General features: G+C 37.4%; 1 protein-coding gene across 1 annotated transcript in view; it reads right to left on the bottom strand.

Annotated features, from left to right (window-relative positions):
• The window catches only part of DLGAP1 (DLG associated protein 1), an 884,156-nt gene that overhangs the window by 756,122 nt on the left and 108,459 nt on the right, over positions 1-19,575 (bottom strand). The window contains exon 2 of the mRNA XM_042911414.1: positions 7,008-7,154. The gene's annotated coding sequence lies outside the window, so the exon portion shown is untranslated. The remainder of the gene's footprint in view (positions 1-7,007; positions 7,155-19,575) is intronic.

The raw sequence follows: 19,575 nt of genomic DNA, 5'->3' as shown, positions 1-19,575 counted from the left end.
TAATTTCAGGCCTCTTGCCCAGCCTGCCCCAAGAAGACAGGGAAACCGCTGCACTCTTTTGCATTTTATATGCCTACAGAGTTGATCCTTTGTAAGATGCAATTTGATGTTCGCCTGTAGGACTTGACGCTGTGAAGACACTTCCCCGAAGGCAGATTAGGGGCTTTTTGCCAACACTTTTGCAAACCGAGGTCAAGAAGCTTCCAACCATCATCACAGCAGAAGGACTCGTTGGCTACATAAATAGGGAGATGCTTCAGCAGCAACATCAGGAAATTCAGAAATCAAAGGAAATCCACGCGTTTCAAGTTGCTCCATCAAGAACTTGAGTTATCCCGTTTCTTTCCATCAACTTGTATGAAAATGGCATTCATCTGCTAACACTAAAAATGTCAATTGATACTAAATTGTTACAGATGAAGACATGAAATTCACTTATGTATTCAGTTAGAAACGGTGTTTTTCATGAATGGGTGGCATTGATTTAGGGACTCAAAGGATAGGAGTTTTTTGTTTGCTGTTTAATCTGAGGATGTGGTCAATTATCAAAATAACCACAAATTCTTTCCTTCTCTGTATTCATAGTGAGGTCACAGATCCTCCCCTCCAAACGTCTGTTGCTTTGGCCAGTGCAACAACGGCAGAAGTGTTATGAGCAGAGTCTTGAACAGTGACTGTGCACTGGACCTTTTCCTCTCGATCCTTTCAATACCCAGTGTCCCTGAAAAGAGGCTGAGGCCATCCAGCTAGAGTTGAGAAGTACATGGTCCCAATTACCAGCCAACTGCCAGATCTGTTAGTGATGCAGTCTAAGGACTAGCAGTTCCCAGCTGACTCTCTAGCTGATCTCAAATCCATGACTAACCTAAGATCAGCAGAACCTCACCTAGAGCAGCAGAAACCGGAGTTAAATAAATGGTTGTTGTATTCAGCCATTAAATTTGGGGTGGTTTATTAACCATCAACGGTTGAGTGATACACTATGTGAGCGAGATAGGGCTTTAGGTAGGCGGAAAGAACTTTGTAGATGAGAATATTAATTTCAGCACAGCTGGAAGGACAAAAGGAGAATGGGACTAAGAGCAGCAGGTTCTTACATTTCAGTCAATTTGACGGAATGTATGAAATGTCATAGCTCTAATTCGATTACTGGGTTTACGTTCAACCCAGACCATTTGAGATGACAGACCAAGAAAGAGATCCAGAATATGTCCTGTCCCTTATATTGGCCCATTATGCCTCTAGGTTCAAGACCAGTTCCAAACAAGAGTTGAACTGGGTTGAGATATTGGAATGAGACCCAAGAAATATGTTTTTGGAAATTCAAGCATTTGTTTTCATTAAGATAATCTTTACGGCCATGTAAATCCGTTTTCATTTTACTAAGCTTAAAAAAGCATTAAGAAGTTTATTTAAAAAAAAACTTGCCACTAAACTTTTCTTACTCTTTTTTTTTTTATCTCACAGTGCACAAAATATCATTTTTCTCCATTGGAAAAAATAAACCCATAATTTTGCTTTTAGATACAGAGTCAGATTGTAAAAAATTGATAGTTGTAACTAGTTACTAATAGTGATGGGTCTAATCAAAATGGCCATAATGTATCTTGTTAACAGTCCTATATAGGAGCTAAAGTTTCCATTCATTTGCTTTTTCTTTCTACTGAATTTCTAAGAGTATAATTAATCAGAGTATCATTTTACTCTTACCCCCTTTCAGATCACGGTCAAAGAACCCTTCACAGAAGCTTATTTACAACTTCAGTCTCTTTCAGGTTTACTATGGGTTTCATAGAGAGTTGTGCTCACCTTCTTTATGGGACTTCCCTCAGTGAATATTTGCACTTGCATTGAATGATGTCTGTCTTCCTCATGGATTTGTAAACTCCTTGAGAGGCAAAGACCAAACATCTTTAGACTTTGCAATTTATTCTCGGCATGGAGCTCAGCGTCTGGCATCTAGCATTCACTCAACCAATATTTGTTGAGAGGGTGAAGTAATAAAGAGCGATCTCTTTAGCATGCATGCTGTCTCAGTTTAAATGCTAACAATGCCAAGTGCTGAGGTAAATTTATTCCAGTGAGATGCAACAGCGGGGGCACCAAACAGGAAAAAAACAAAAAACAAAACTTGTAAGAATCAAGAAATGGAAAGGCCAGGTGGAACCAAAGCTGGGTGGTCCACAGGGAGAGATGGGTTTAGAGAGGGGGTTAGGACACCAATCATATGGGGACTTCTAGGTCCGGGTCAGAGTTCAGAGTTTACTCTGAGTGCAACGGGAGAGGCTGCAGGGATTCAACAGGGTAATGATGGAACGTATGCTAAGATCGTCCTTGGCTGCTGTGCCAGCCGTGGAGTGAAGGGAGGCAGGGGTGGGAGCTAGGAGAGAAGTCAGGCACTCTAAAGTAGTGAAGATTTTGACCTCTTGAGGTTCATGCTACAGATATGGAAAAAAAGTGGATAAATTTGTGACATTTTCTTGAGGATCACTAGGCTATGTTTGACCGATGAGAAGAGGAATCGAGCTATTTCCCTGGTTTCTGTCCTGAGCAACTGAGTGGGTAGTGTTCCATTCACTGACACGCAGAGTCTATGGATGGGATAGAAGGGGCATGAGTGGAGGCATGGAGAAAATAGCATCATGTGGAAGCATTTAAGTGAAACTTGAAAAGTAAGCAAGATGGAAATTGGACATACTGTGCAGGCACTAATACAAAGAAAGCCGGAATAGCTTCAGTAAGGACAAGATTTTAGAACAAGAGATATAACAAGGGTAAACAGAGACATTTCGGTGGTAAGTCAATTCATCAAGACGGCCTGACTGTCCTTAATGGATCTGCACCTATTAACAAAGCCTCTTATCACAGGGGGTGGTATGTGTTAGAACCCAAAGAGAAATGGACAAGCCCACAGCTCTAGTCGAGAAACAGTTTTTACAGGCAAACGGATGCTTCTTATAAATTATCTTTCCTAATCACACATGCTAATGAATTCACTCCAGTTTCTAATTTGTATTATGGAATATACATAATTCTAACTGACTTCTTTAGAACTGCTAAAATTATAGAATCTTAATTCTTCCTTGCTTAAAATTTCTCTGATACCAGTGCCAGGGATCTCCAAATCTTCATGACTCAATAATCCAACATGGGTATTATTTAACAAAAATAAAATACTGAATGTCAGTATTTACTCTTTACTGTGAATGCACATGTTCTGTCCATGAAAAACACAAGTTACTTCAAGCTTCTAAGTGTGATGTCAAGCCCACTAAAAATCCTTAACTTTGGAGTTTTTTTTATTAAAAGATTGGAAAGACTTTCACATTTAAAATTCTCGCATTGAAAGTTTCCATGTTAACACCTGTGGTAATAGCATCATTCACATGTACCATTTTTATAGAGCCTTAAAATTCTAGAACACTTCCAGAAACATTATCTCACTCAATTCTCACACCTCAGTAATGTTGTTTCAGGAAACAAAGTGTATTTCAAGAGGCCAAAAAAGTAAGGGGCCTTAAGTCACAGCTACCTGGTCTTCCGACTTCATGTCCGCTCTTTCCTTCCCACAGACTTAGCTTTTAGGGCAAATGTAACAAAATACAAGGTATTTGTGCACCCACATTATTCTTCTTGGCCTGATAACCCTCCATACTTTTTAATTGTACTGTCAGATTTTCAATACACCCAAGTAGATCTTAGTAAATTTTCCAAGTAACAGACAAAACATTTTGCTACTCCTAGACAAAATTGACTTTTACAAAAAATAAAACGTAAAAGGACAATTCGCTAGACCTCAATCTTCTTGAAATCCTATTATAGAAGTGAACCTCAATAAGGTTATGTATGCAACGACTCTTCTGGAAAAATGTCTAGAGTACTTAAAACAGTCGACGTTTCAGTGTTATTTAACAGCTAAGGTGTACCTAAATGTTTCATGAATATCATCTAGTTAATTCCAGACCTCTATGGAATTCTATGCTCTTTCCAGTCAATTCATACCAAGAATTATTAATTACTGTTATGCATATACTTTCAGGATGAGGGGATACTAATAACGTAAGGAAAACGTGAATAAGGAGGAGAAGTGTCCGTTTTCTTATAAAGCAGAAATAAGATTGAGTAAGAATATATGCTAAGTACCAATGACATACGTTTTGAAAAAACAAAAAGATTTAAGTACTAAAAGCTTTTTGTCCCTGCGATTGCCCCAACAACTGAAATTCAACAAGACAATTGTGTTATCCTTGGATTCTGCCGTAAACAATACCAAATATGATTAGGTATTGACTTAATAAAAGGTCATAGCAATTAAAGCTGGCTTGAAGTCTCTGTTAACCACCAGTATCAACCAAATGTTTAGTTTCCTTCAGAACACTGGAGAATAGAACTTTTCTTCTAAAGAACTGTCCTGGAATATCCTAAACATATGTAATGCGACACCTGAAGTTTTCCCTTAGACTTTCACCATCCTTCAATCTACCCCTATTTCTACTCCTACCCAAGAATCAAAGCAGATACTGTAGGAGAAATAGGACAGACCACCTAGAAACTTTTCCAAAGCGGTACTGATGTTCATAACACTGCCTAGTTCCGTCAGACCAAAAACAGATTTTGGGTCCTAACTCTGAAGGCAACTTTTTTTTCTCGAAGAGCCTTTGACAGGAGAGTAAACATGACAAAATAAAAGGTAGTTTTGAAATTAACTGATATAGGTTAGTCTCTGTGGCCACTCTACCCACACTCTATGCCTCTGTGCATTTCTTGGGGGTGTGACCTTGAGCAAGTCGCTGAATTCCTTGATCATCATTGTACCGGGAAATGAAACGGGAATACGTACTGCATATAAAGTCAGAACTTCAGCTGGAGTAGGTAGTGCCAAGTGAAGGTGTCCTGGTTACTTAGTAGTTTATCATTTCACAGATTCAATAGCCTAGGTCATCAGGTGCAAGAGTAACATGTTATGGATGAAATGGCCCAAATCTGCTATTAAGAATCATTAAAATGTGAAGCGATTTAAAAGAGAAGTCGTACAGTTCCCCCTGGAAAGAATCAAATTTGGGAGTTTTAAAAGCGGTTGTCCTTGGAGGTAATTTGGTCACATCGCAAAATGAGATTTGCATTCACACTGGAGTTATTATATTCTATGGGCATAAAGTGATGAACATAATGAATCATGTTCAAAATTTAAAGCATGACCTGAGATCTTGCATATATTACTGTTTTGTTAAAAATTCTGTAGAAAATTCTGCTTCAAGTTCCGTCAACTAAAGACAACATCGGTGATCATACCAGAGGTGGGTAAGAATGTATTTAGGAAGAATAATTACAACAATAGCAGCCAACAGCAGTATCAGTAATAGCTCACATGCGTGGCATGTTTCTGTGTCATACACTAGGTCTCATTTAATATTCCCAGAACATATTATGGGCAGATATTCTGTCGTTCTCATTTCAAACATGAAACTATTCGGAAGTAAGGTAACTGACCCAATATCAAGACCCACTACAAAGCGGCAGATTTGAAATCATCAAGCTTAAATTATCAGTGACCTTCAGAAATTTAATACATGCCAGATTTTTAAAAACTTCTACTCTTGAAAAATATAATAATGTCCTCCTATGGTTGACTAGGGAAGATGAAGGAATATTTGTGGTAGGAGAATTTACAAATGAGAAATTTAAGCCCTCCAAGAAAACAGTATTAAGATCAGGGATGAGTAAACCTACAAAAGCCCTGACAAATGTTTGCACAACCATGTAGTATAGTCATTTATTGAACGCTCAATGTGTACGTCCAGTACTAAGCGCTCTTCGTAAATTAGCACTTATGATTTTCACAACTACTCCAGAAGAAGTCATGGCCAAAAGGTGGCATAGTCAGAGTTCGAACCACAGATGCTCATTTGGTTCCAAAGCCCATGTGCTCAGCCACCGTGCTATGATCAAGGGCCTTTACATACCTTCAATCTTGCCGGTTTCCATTTATCAGGTTTTGTTCACTAGGAAACTTTCGGGACATCCCTTCCCCACATTGTACATAAGACACTTGAAAAGTTGTTACACATTGCAGGTGAATATGCATCCCAAGAGGTCTGGTCCCGAATCTTCTACCTGAATATTCAGTGTCTTTCCTTTTACATCTAGGAGTACTGACTTACCTGGAATCTCAGGTATTTGAGATGCAGAATAACCTGTATGCTTGAGAAGCAAAACCTTTGGACAACTTGTAATTCTCAACATCTACCCACCCCAGACCAATTCATGTTATGGCCAAAGCACCACTTTCATCACGTAGCTTGTGTCCTCATGGTACCTACTAGAGTGTCCTTCTAAGAGATGGCCTGTCACCTTTGGTCATTTAATTCATCACCCTCCAGGACTGCCTGCAGTAACCACTCTGATTCAACTTTACCGTCTTTTTTCAAATCCAGGTCTGTTTTGCTGATTAAGCCCAACTGGAGTGACTGGCAATTTAGTGTATTGAAACAGAAGGTTTTGATGTTGAGCAAAAGATATACGGAAGTGAACTCACATGGATTTGAAGTACAGGTAAAGGAAGCTCACAGTTAGGGAAGGATTTGCATAAAGATAATCATAATAGGTACATTTTCATCATAACCCATTTCAAGGAGATAGCCTCTCCAATTTGCAGTCATTTTACAGCAGTAAAAATAATGTAGATTACAGCAATTACAGGTTTCATAAAACTGTATTGCTGTTATATTTTACAAGAATGCTTGCGTTGAAACTCACCTTGTACTAAATGCTAAGTCCCTATACTTTACGTAAGTAATAAAAATAACTTTAAGTACATCAGCATATGCTTAGCTAGTAATAAACATTTCAATCCATATACCCATGTTTTTTTGCCTATTTTTTCCCTTCCAACATGTGTCTGGTTATTTAACGTAACTCTCGCATTTCTAACAAGGCAGAAAGATTTCAGAGCAGCTCATGAGGTCAGATACTACCTGCAAAGAGCAAACATATTTTGAAACTCTTACCCGATCTCAGTGAGATGAGCGTGATCTGTTCCACAAGCCCATTGACGTGAGTTAACTGGATGTGTGCTGGTCCCTTCCAGAAAGTGTACCGGGAAGAGGGATGAGCAGTGACCACTGAAGGTGCTCCAAAGCACCATTCACAAAGTCCTGAAACACAGGTGGCGACAGAAAACGAACACATATCTGTTAAAGCTGTATCGTTACTTTTTCAATATTACATATACTTGTCAAACCACATGAATACTAGCCTCATCCTATCTTTTCAGCGTAATTCATTGGCAGGCTAACCTACTCATCAAGAATGTCGGCTCTGGGTCCAACGCCCAGACTTCATGTCACATTTCAGCCACCCACCTCCCTCTTGGACAAGCTGTGGACACCTTCTGCAGATGACCATGAAAGGAACAAATTAATAAAGGTGCTTTCAACAGTGGCTTAGTAACGAGTAGTTATTTCATCCCTTCCCTCATTTTTCTCCTTTTTCTCAGCGAAAGAAAAGGGAACACTCGTTTATTGAGCATGTAATATAAAGCAGTGGGTGGTACTTTTTAGAAATTCTTATTTCATCTTCAGCTGACTTATTACTTCTCTTTTGCAAATAAGGAACCCAAGATTCAGGCAACTGGTAATTTATCCAAATTACACAACAAGACAGCAGTACAACTGGGACTGAAGCCACGTCTGTCTGATTTTCCAAAGCCTTTGCTGCTTCTGAACTCCCATGTTGGAAGAGTGATTTGGAATATTTTGATGCTATCCATAGCAAAGAGCAAATATATCAAATGTATTTATTTTTTTTAACGTTTATTTATTTTTGAGACAGAGAGAGACAGAGCATGAACGGGGGAGGGGCAGAGAGAGAGGGAGACACAGAATCAGAAGCAGGCTCCAGGCTCTGAGCCATCAGTCCAGAGCCCGAAGCAGGGCTCGAACTCACGGACCGTGAGATCGTGACCTGAGCTGAAGTCGGATGCTTAACCGACTGAGCCACCCAGGCACACCCAAATATATCAAATTTAGCTGTTACTATTGGTTTCATGAAAAATACTAATTTTCATAAACTTGCCTTAAGTTTATACTAAGTTTTACGAGACAGAGTTCAACTGAAATTAGCCAATGAAACTCAGCATGTGAAACACATTAGAACATTCAAAGAAATGTTTCTACTTAATTATCAGAAGGAGTGATTTATACTAACATTTACTACCACGGAAAGATAATGGACAAAAGACAACTTTTTCAAATTACTCATCAAATTTACAGAACAATTAAGGCTATATACTAAGTCCATTTGATTTTTTTTTTCATTATAATAGTAGTATCTTTATTAGAAATCTGAATACAATAGAAAATAAAAACATTTAACCTATTTCCACCACCTCATTATAGCCATTGCTAACAACATGGTATATTATTTTCCAGACTATTTTTCTAAGGTGAGCTTTTTTCCTACACATATAACAATACTGTATTGTTTACTTACTTAATATGAACAAGCAGTTCGTATTAACTCAATATGAACAAGCAGTTCAAGGTTTTAATAGTTCATAAATATTTTATTAAATAATGTATTATATACTTTACATAAAGTTTCACTTTTTTTATATCATCGAACACAGATGCGTAAACCCTTATGACAATACCAGACTCCAACAATTCTCTTAAGGATTTTCTTAATTCTTATTTGGTAGGAAAATCACATCTGACCTGAACTGACATGAAGCCACTATTTACAATGCTCAATATGAATATTCTTATAATTTACAAAGAAAGTATTAATGGGTTTAACTATGGGCCCTTCCCCAGAACACCCTGGGGGGGGCATTATATCATATTGCCTCTATATATTTCATATTACTTTTCTAAAATCTAACAAAGTCTGATTTCTGAAAACTTTAGAATTTTTGATGAGCAGTTGCAGACCTAAAATAGTAACAAGGTCTTACGTGGGGCTTAGCATTTGCCAGGCACATTGTTTTAATTGCTTTACGTATAAAAATCCTCCTAATACCCTGACAAGGTAGGTACTGTAATTAATCTCATCTTACAGATGGGCACACTGAGGCACAAGGAGCCTCAGTAACTTGCTTGATTTTACATCAATAGGAATGACAGAACCACAGCCTTAATCCATATAGTCTAACTCCAGCAAGCAAATTCTAAATCAACGTTCCTAACCATTGGCTTCGCTTGCAGAGGTCGAATCACCAGATCGACCAGCAGGTGCAAGATTTCAATGTATATTCACAGGCCGTCTTCTTAGAACGTGGTATTTGTGCTAGTCATGACACAGAACGACAAGCAGTTTGATTTCATTGCTGTCACTGGATGTAACTTTTACATTTTTGGTATTTGTCAGGCAAAGGAAATGAACTTCCTGGTTGGCTTTGATTTTAGCTTGCTTTTTTGTGATGGTAAAGATGAAAATGTTTGCCCATATTTGTTATCCCGTTTGGTTTTCCTCCTTTCAATTATGATTGCACACCCGTTGCCTAGAGTTACAACTGTCTACTGGTATATTCCAGTTCCTTGGGCGCACCTGATGGCCTCCTCCAAGATTGTCACTATGTTGTCTGCTGACGCTATTTCACACCTGCGGGAGAGACTTTGTAGCTCCGAGGCACGTGCATCTGGAAAAACCCAATCAACCCAGAGGGGCCTGACTTCCCACCCTACCTGCTCCCCACCCCTCTCTTTCATCCCTCCTTTCTTCCCCAATCTCCACCATTCACATGACAACTGCTGGGATGAATGACTTGGAATCCCTTGCAATGTTCTCCCAGGAGGACTCTTCTTTGGCTGCAGCTTCTCCTGAGTCAGAAACATCCCACATCTGTAACACTGCTTGGTGCCTTTCAACAACTCCAGTCTCAAGTTCACGCCTTCCAGCTCTATACTGTTTTGCCCATTTTTATCACCTACCACCATCATCGGCATTCTTCATTGTTTGCTTAGGGAATAAATTTTGATTGTTCCATGAAGAACTCATCCAATATTCCCATCTTCTGGTGTTAGCTCATCACCTCTGCCAACCTTTGGCTTTAGAGAGAATGAGAAGGCAAAGCAATGTCTCCTATAAATCCTTTTCAAAAACCTATCAAATTTCTAGCAACATAAGCTGGAGAGGAGACTAATGCAACTATTTTTCAGCCAGTCCTACATGCATATGTGTGTGTGTGTGTGTGTGTGTGTGTGTGTGTGCGTGCCTATGCACGAGCGAGACATTTATTATTCTAGCGGTATGTAAAACTACGGTTTGTTTTATATCATCATTAATATTTGGGATTTTCAGTCTTTTTCATTTAGTTACCTTAGTGGGCATATCGTGGCATTACACTGTGGTTTCAATTTGCCTTTCCCCCATGAAAAGTGAAGGTTTTAAAAATGTTTGACTCTGTGGATATTACCTACTGTGAAGTTTCAGTTCAAAGTTTCAATTCAATACGTTGTCCACTTTGTTATTTTAGTTGTGGGCTTTCTTTATATATTCTGGTTAAGAATCTACTGTGTATGTGTGTGTGTGTGTGTACATATACATACATACACATGTGTATGTGTGTGTATATATGTATGCACATATATGTGTATGTATGTGTATATATATGGTATAACCTTGGATTGTAACCTCTCCTGCAAGTGTTCCATGAGACGAGGAAACATTTCTCATAAATTTTAAGTTGATAATGAGGTCTTGCAATATGAGTAGTACATGATGCTAAATGTCACATGATCACAACTGAGCCAATGGTTCTTGAAATTTGATCTGATATATGAGTGCTCTGGATTACAAACCTGTTTCTGGAGTGAATTATGCTCACAAACCAAGGTTTTACTCTAATTAGCATCATTCCTAATATTTACTGTCAGTATTTTCTTAGGCTGTGGTGTATTTCACTCTCAATGAATTTTGGTTGAGTAAGAATCTTTTAGTTTTCCATTGATCATTTGTCTTTTAAGGTTCATGTTTTTCTTAGCTCTTATTTTGGGAAGATTCGCCCAGTCCAAGGTCATGGAAATATTCTGTCTTCTTATAGTGTTCTATGGTTTATCTTTTACATATAGATTAAGCTCCATCTGAAATTGGCCTTTGTGTATGATTTAAGGTAGGAGGTGAAGAATCATTTTTTTCCCCATATGTATACACCACTGACCCATACCATCTTTCCCCTAATAAATTGCAATTTAATTTTTGTCATAAATATTGAGTCTATGTTTGTGTCACCTTTTTCTAGATCCAAACAATGATCCATTTGTCCACCTTTGTGACAATACCACCCTGTTGTAGTAACTCGAACATTATAGTCTCGATATCTGGTTATTTGCATCTTCTGATTTTGTTTTTAGATCACATTGGTTATTGTTATCTCTTTTCCACAAAAAATTTACAATCAGTTGGTTATTTTCCAAAAAAGAAGTCTTTCATGATATCCTGTTATCACATTTTTTTTTCTTACAGTGAAGTATTTTCATTAGGAGCAATGAAAAAATTTTAACAAATTAAATTTCTCTCTCAAAAGTCAATGGACAATAGATATGGGAAGAACAAAGAGCAGAAGCCGAAAGTGATCAGAGAATCAGAAAACAGTAGCCTAATGAGGGAATTAAGACTTTTTTTTTTTTTAACTGTAACAAAATATACATGGCTATTTTGACCAGAAAAACAAAGAGGAAAGGTAAAACTATGCAAATTAAGAAGTGACGAGGAATTAACTTTTAAAAAAGGTAAAACAAGAGAAAATCATAAGGGTCTATTCTACAAACATCTAAGCTTATAAAAGACATCTTTGCTTTCAGTTTTAAAATCTAGATGAAGTGCACAACTTTCCAGGGAAACACATACTACCAAAATTGACCCCAGAGAGGCAAAGTTTCAAGAGATCATTTTCCACAGAAGAAACAGAGAAAGTTATTAATGATCAGTCTCATAAAAACAACCGAGCCAGACAGTGTCACAGGTGAAATCCAAAAAATATTCAAAGACCAAATAGTCCCAACGCTCTATAAGTTGTTCCAATTGTTCCAACACACTATAAATTGGAAGTGAGAGAACACTTCTGTTTAAGTCAGTAAAATGTTGGTACCTCAACTAAGAGCTGTGTTCAAAAAAAGACATTTTATGAAATTCATAGACTAGTATTGTCTATGAATATCAACACAAAGGTACTAACTACAACTTTACCCAACAGAAAATAACAGCACATTAAGAGACTAATGCATACAACCAAGTGTGTTTTATTCCAGAAATGCAAGGTTGGTTCATATTAGGAAATCTACTAACATCCTATACCATAGGTATGTCCATACATGCTTTAATGAAATTTCAACATTCCCTCATTATAATAACTACTCAAGAAAATAGAGGGCACGGAGATGAAAAATATTTACACTCCTCAGTTCTAAAACCAGTATCTTACTTAATGAGAAGACTTTAGAAGCATTTCTATTCAGATGCGAAATAGGGGGAAGATGCACATTCTCTCCATTATTATTCACTATTGTCCTGAAAGTATTAGCAAAAGGAATGAGACAAAAAAAAAAAATCAATCAATTAAAGGTAGAAGAACTGAGAAGGAAGGGTGAAACCTTCTACTTATGAATGATTTGACACTTGGAAAATGCTATAGAATCAGGAATAGTACATCCAATAACTTAGTGTTACAAATAACAGAATTATGACATTAATACTCGGAAATATTCTTCATGGTTATCGCATTATAAATTAATATAGCCACACTGAAAGGGAGAGGAATGAAGAGAACTCATCTAAGTGACTTTTGAAACCGTGTTTTGCTTGCTTACTTTAAGGCTACACACATATTGTACTGTAGCTAAAGATTTATTTTTCACAGTGCTATCAAATTGTGTTTTAAAGTACTTCATGTGTATTTATAATAATTAAACCTATTGATGATAATGAGAATGAGGTTTCTCGTTGTTAAAAATCACTAGTGACGGAGGGAAGTTTGCCAGAATGAACCCTGTTATGTTGGACTGGAATCAGATATATCAATGAAATCACAATGAGGAATGTGCATATACACACTACTAGATATAAGATAGATGTGTGTACATGCTTGTTTGTATATATACACGCGTAAGTCCTATCTCCGTCAGGTGAGAGAGGACCTAGAAACAACGGCAAAGATCTAGGTCCTAGGTGTGATCACTGATCTTGGTTTCCAAGTACCCTTCTTCAATAAAATGAACCAACAATCCTTGGAGAAACTGTCAATTTCAGGAATGAGGCAGAGAGGAGATTAAGGGAATGGGGCAAGAAAAGCCAGCAAGATCTTGTCATGACAGTAGGGAAGCCAATGCTCAAAATTTGGTGGCAAGCCCAAGGAATAGAGGAGCCAGCTTTCTTAAAGAGCTCCCAGTGGCCAAAACTAGAATAAAGTGAATAACAATGAATTGTATCTCTTGGAATAAATAAATATCCTTGAGTCTATACTACAAATAAGCAATTGCATGAATAAAGAGGAGATAGCTTATTCTTGAAGTAGAATTCAAAGCAATATACAAGGAATGATGCAAATATAGTATTTTTGGGGGGGCACCTGGATGGCTCATTCAGTTAGGCATCTGACTCTTGATCTCCACTCAGGTCATGATCTCACCATTCATGGGATCGAGTCTCACATTGGGCTCCTTGCTGACAGCACAAAGCTTTCTTGGGATTCTCTCTCCCTCTTACCCTGCTTGTCTGTGCGCTCTCTCTCTCTCTCTCTCTCTCTCTCTCTCTCTCTCTCAAAATAAATAGACATTTAAAAAAAGATTCGGTGTCTCACAAACATCAGAGTAATAATTACTGCAGAAGCAAGCACCACTGATAAGAGGCTGATGTTACCAGGGAGGAGTATATGGGAACACAGGATATTTGAATAGTCTAAAACTGTTTCCCCTAAGATACTTATTAAATACAAATTTATATATATACAAAAATTATATATATATAAAAATTATATATATATAATACACACACACACACACACACACACACATCCTTTGTAGTGGGGAAAATTGACAGATTCCACCTCAATCAAGTAATCAAATTCACTATCACCAGGAATGAAACATGTCAACATTACCTAACTCCTGACATGAGGCACTGAGATCGCTTTATCACTTCTGAGGTGTTCTTGCCAAAATGAAGAACCTGAACTGAATCATGAGGAAATGTCAGACATACACAAATTAAGGGCAATTCCCCAAATTGAGCAGCCAGCACTCTTCAAAAACATCAAGGTCATGAAGATACATGAAGTTTAAGTTCCCCACATCAAGGGAGGATAAAGAGATTTGACAGCTAAATGCAATGTATGATCTTGGAATGGATCCTGAAGTACAAAAAGGACATTTGTGGCACAATCAGCAAAATTTAAAGAAGGCTTATGAATTGTATCAATATTAATTTCATCATTTCATAATTACACCAGTTATTACATAAGATGTTGCTATTTAGTGAAGCTGGGTGATGGGTTTTTGGAACTCTTAGTAATACTTTGCCAAATGTTTTGAAATTCAACTTGCTTCAAAATAAAAGTTTAAAAACATTTTACAACACTTGTGGGGAAGACTAGCACAACTCAAAAATAGATGAAAGGAACAAATACAGAAATCAATTGAGTTGAAACCAGGTATATAATGGAAAAACCCAAAAGCTGTTTCTAGAAACTCTTAAGACGTTAAGAAGACAAAAGTGAAATTTAGCAGTATCACATGAAAATAAGGACATCTTGGAATGCCTGGGTGGCTCAGTCAGTTAAGCGTCTGACTGACTCAGATCATGATCTCATGGTTTTTGGGTTCGAGTCCCATGTAGGGCTCTGTGCTGACAGCTCAGAGCCTGGATCCTGCTTCAGATTCTGCATCTCCTTCTATCTCTGCTCCTCCCCCACTCATGCTCTGTCTCTCTCTCTCAAAAATAAACATTAAAAAAGATTTTTAAAAGAAAATAAGGATATCTCTGCAGTAAATGTCAGAAAAAAACTTTATGCCAATAACTTACAACATAGGACAGAGTCAAGAAACGCAGCCGCACATATATAGGTACCTAACTGATGACCAAGATGCCATTGCAATGAATGGGGAAAACAATGAATTGCATCTTTTCAGTAAATGGTGCTTGATAAATTGCAAATGCATGTGCAACAAGAAATGAGGCTTGACCACTTCCCTCACACTCTGCCCAAAACATAAAAATAATGCCAGATGGATTGTACACTAATATGAAAGGTAAAAGGAGATTGCTTCTAGAAAAATGGCTCCAATTACAAAAACCTGGTGTTAGCAGATAGAAGTGAAATTTACACGTGACTGGTCCCGTGTAAATTGGTGCAATTACTTTAAAAGATTGTACAGCTGAAGTTGAACAAATGAATGCAGAGCCTTTGATCAGCAATGGCCCCTAGGTGTATCCCAGGGAATGACCATGTTCGTGCACCAAAACATGTGAACCAGAATCTTCATAGCTTTCTTACTCATGAAAACCACAAACCGCCAACAAGGAAAATGCTCATCAATAATAGAACTCATTAATAAATTATGCTGTATTTGTTCAACAGCTCTCCAGCCACCAAGGATATTAAAATATTGTTGCCTGCAACCCCATCAATCCTACAGAGATAACATGGAGAAATGGAAACAAAAATCAAGCACAGGGTATTGCATTTACATAAAACTGAAAAAAGATTATTACCATGAATTTATAGTGGAAAAATGCATCATAGCGATTAATACCTCTGGAGGTATTAAATAGCAAGTATGACAAGGGAGTACTTTGGACTGGTGCTAATATTCTGTGCATTTATGCTAGTGGGCTCACGCAAGTATAACCCAGCACATCTCATGTTCAGAGTGCACACTTAGATTCTTGTGATTTACTTTGTGTAGGTTATGACTCAGTCAAATTTTTTTCCTGAATGTATCCTTTTGTTTTTTTCATTGTTGAAACATGCCATAATCTCAGAGCTTTCCGAAGGATGCACTTAAACCCAAGTGTTAATTTCTGAGAATATATTCTTCCCTAACATAACAGAAGAAAGGAAAATCATTTTTTTTTATCTTTCAATCCCTTTGGTGAGAATGGATTCTTCAGTTATCTGTTTACTGCTTTGTAGAGCAAGAAAAGGTAAGATCCTGGCTTTTACTATAAATGCTGATTGTTCCATCTGTCACAGTGTTTATTTCTTCTCAAAAAATGCAAGGAGCTATCGGTTATTGGTGAATATTGCCGAGTTACCACTCTGAGCTATCTTAGAAAAATATTTTTAATTTATGTGTACCAAACTGACAGTTTTACAAACATTTTAATGAGGAATTATGTTGTTTTAAACAATAGACGTCAAGCTATAGTAAGGTGCTAACACAAAATAGGGTATTTCAATTTCCCTCCATATTAAACTACAGTCACATTTTCCTCCAACAACGATAGGATTTCCAGTTTTCTGTATCTATCAACTCCAATCCATCAACTAACAATAGTGAGTTTGAAATCTCAACTGCAGTCATCCATGATTTTCTCTGAAAGTCCCATTAAAAAAAGAAATGAACGTACAGTCCCTTAAGGAACTGATATTCTGTCATGTAAGGCAGAATTGTAACTAAATCATAATCACATGAGGTAGGAGTACTAGTCCTACAAGTACTCATTTAGAACAATAGAATGTGAGATGTTCACGATCTCTATCAGCTTCTATACTATCCCCAGGGTCTATACTACAGTGTCGTGAATATGGCCAGTTCACAATATATTGTTTTTCTAAATTCTATAAGGAAACACCCTTATGGCAAAAAGAAGTTCAATTATGATCAACATCTTCTGTTAAGGTAAGGCTGGGAAATACATCTACATTCAATTTTAAAAAGCACAATAAATTAAATCTGGCAACTAGGAGATGTTCCAATTATCTAGAAAATGTCCTTGTTCATCACCTTTCTGTTCAACACCATTTCCAAGTAAATGAGATATAACTGTGCATACATACAATGTCATTTACAGACCCAGGGAAAAAAATGAGGAACTACAATAGGACCGTTTATAATCATATTTCCTCTAGAACCTTAATAGAGTTTCGTGACAAACAAGTATTTTTGTCCATTATACTGGAGAGGTCCTCTTTTGACGTTTTACTCTGTTCATATAGTATTTTTAGTACCTCTGAATTTAACTCTTCCCACTGCGATTACTAATGTTTCAATTTGTGGGTTTCATCTAATTACTGAAGCCTTATTAGAACCCAAATAGAGGCTTATTATCTTATTCATCAATGCTCTCCAGGACACTTAGACATGAATATAGGCTATGCTGTAGCAGTAACGACCACTGAACTCACAGCCTTAACACACACTTAAGTGAGCCCACTCAAATAGGATCCATTTCTTTAGGAGTTTAACACAAGATGGACAAGTTAACCAAAGTCACCTGCACCACAGCACAGGTTACACTGGCTCCTGGCTCCACTAAAATCCTGCCCTAGCAGACGCTCCCAAGTTCTGCCTTTAGGATTCTGACAGTGATGTTAACACCACGCCAAGAAATATTGAAGAAGAATTACATAATCTGTTCTTCAACCAGTTGTTAGTTTGTTTGCTGTAGATTTAAATGCTGCCACAGGCTTCTAGTGGTTGGCAACTCACACTGTGGAAAATGTCACTGGGCTTCGCTACCCTACTAGCTGTGCTCCACAGAGCAGAAAATTAAGCTTGACATACTTGGGGGAGGAGTTTTCTGGTTTGTAAGAATTTATAAAAATAGCCATACAAATGTGACCGTGGTATAAATAAGTAAGTTCTTAGTAGCTGTGAGATCAATTTGATTTTATTGCACATGCTAAAATCTTAGGTCATTCTCACTCAAAATCTAGCTAATTGTCTCTTAGAAACAGAAGTCTATTTACCTCACTTTAAAAGATACAGATACAGCTCTATAAATTATTTTAAAATCTGTACCATGTGGAAACAAACTGAAGGAAAAAAATCTGTAACTGAAATCATGCATTTTCATTTCACTTTATTCTGATTCTTTTAAAATGAAGACAAATTTGAAGAGTTAATCACTTATCAAAATATGAGTTTCATTATGAAGAACCTAGATTTCATGTACAATTACAACCTATTACCCTAGGTTCAAAGTTTATGTTATGTATTTCCTTTGAACTATGCTAAGATTCACAACTAATGATCCTTTAGTTTGTTTCAGCATTATTTGAAATATTCAAATGTGATTTTTTTCTATTGTTAAGTATTAATGGGAAGAGTCCCACATCACAAATCGCTGCACTTTATTAAAAAATCTGAAATAAAACTATGAGGTCCTGAAATGTGCTACGCGGTAAGCTCAGTCAAGAAAAATATTCTAGAAAAGCTTGATCAACTTTTTCAATAATGCCAAACCCTGTATTTAATCACTCAGAGGCATGTGCCAACGTCAGCAGAATGAAGACACATACCTCCTTGTCTCTTGCCAGATTTCTTTCTTACCTGACTTTGGCTGTTCTCTCATGCAACCTAAAAGGTGAAGCTTATGCTTCTAGACTCTGCAATATGCCAGGCCCATTTTATTATGCATGCCAGATGTCATGGCCTTCAGAGTAAAATGCTCCCAAATCTCTCCACTTCCTCAGCACCTTACCCATCACGTTTGTGCAAAGTTAGCCTCTCACCAATACTTCTTTCCATCACCATAGCTTGGAAAGCTATCCCTTCTGCCTTTTCAAGTCCTACTGATCAAGCTAATGCCATTGACTTAGTACCTGCTAAGTCAAAGTCACTGCTCTAATGGCTGTGAGAAACACACATATACACAGACCGCAAGGTAGCTTCCACAGGCAGATAAAGGTTCTGTGATTCTGGTTTTATAAAGTAGCCCCTGATGCCTGAAAAGTCTCCTAGCAGTTCAACAATCACATCCACTTACCTACACATGATGTCTTTTCCTTAAGGTTTCCATTTGAATTAAGAGAAACCAGTATTTCCTTTCCCCAACAATCGCCACCCAGAATTCTCTACATAGTCTTGCCTTTGCCCTTAAAACACACTCATGACCAGTATTTTATGGAAATGTCTAAGCCTATGTTCTTGTTTGACTTCACGTTTCCTTATCAATAATCCTTTGTATATGACTCTCAATTACTTTTGTTTAGATGGTTGTACATTCATAGACAAGAGGGGTCGCTTGTGACTTTTTAGTCCTCAGCACAATTAAACCCTTATGCCCTCTGTGATCATGACGATTGTCAACCTGAAATTATAGATGCTCCTTTACTCATCCCTGTTAAGTCTTTTGGAACTGTATCATCAAAACGCTATACATCAAGTACAAGATTAATAAATGCAGGAAAGCAAGCATTTGAGCAACAATTCTAGCTCTCAGAAAATCATGTTTTAAATGATCTTTTATAAATCAGGAGTTCATAACATTTAAAATACAAATCACACACACACCAAAGCCTTCTGGGTTTCAACTCTTTGCTCTCTGCCTTCTGAACACTTGGCCGCTCATCTCCTGTTTTGTTTTGCTTTGTTTTGTCTTCTCTCTCGAGGTCCCAGGAGACCCATTGGCTCAATA

Source organism: Panthera leo, chromosome D3 (genome assembly GCF_018350215.1).
Source record: "Panthera leo isolate Ple1 chromosome D3, P.leo_Ple1_pat1.1, whole genome shotgun sequence".
Lineage (NCBI taxonomy): Eukaryota > Metazoa > Chordata > Mammalia > Carnivora > Felidae > Panthera > Panthera leo.
The sequence above is the reverse complement of the archived record's forward strand: the minus strand, read 5'-3'. Positions and strand labels throughout refer to the sequence as shown.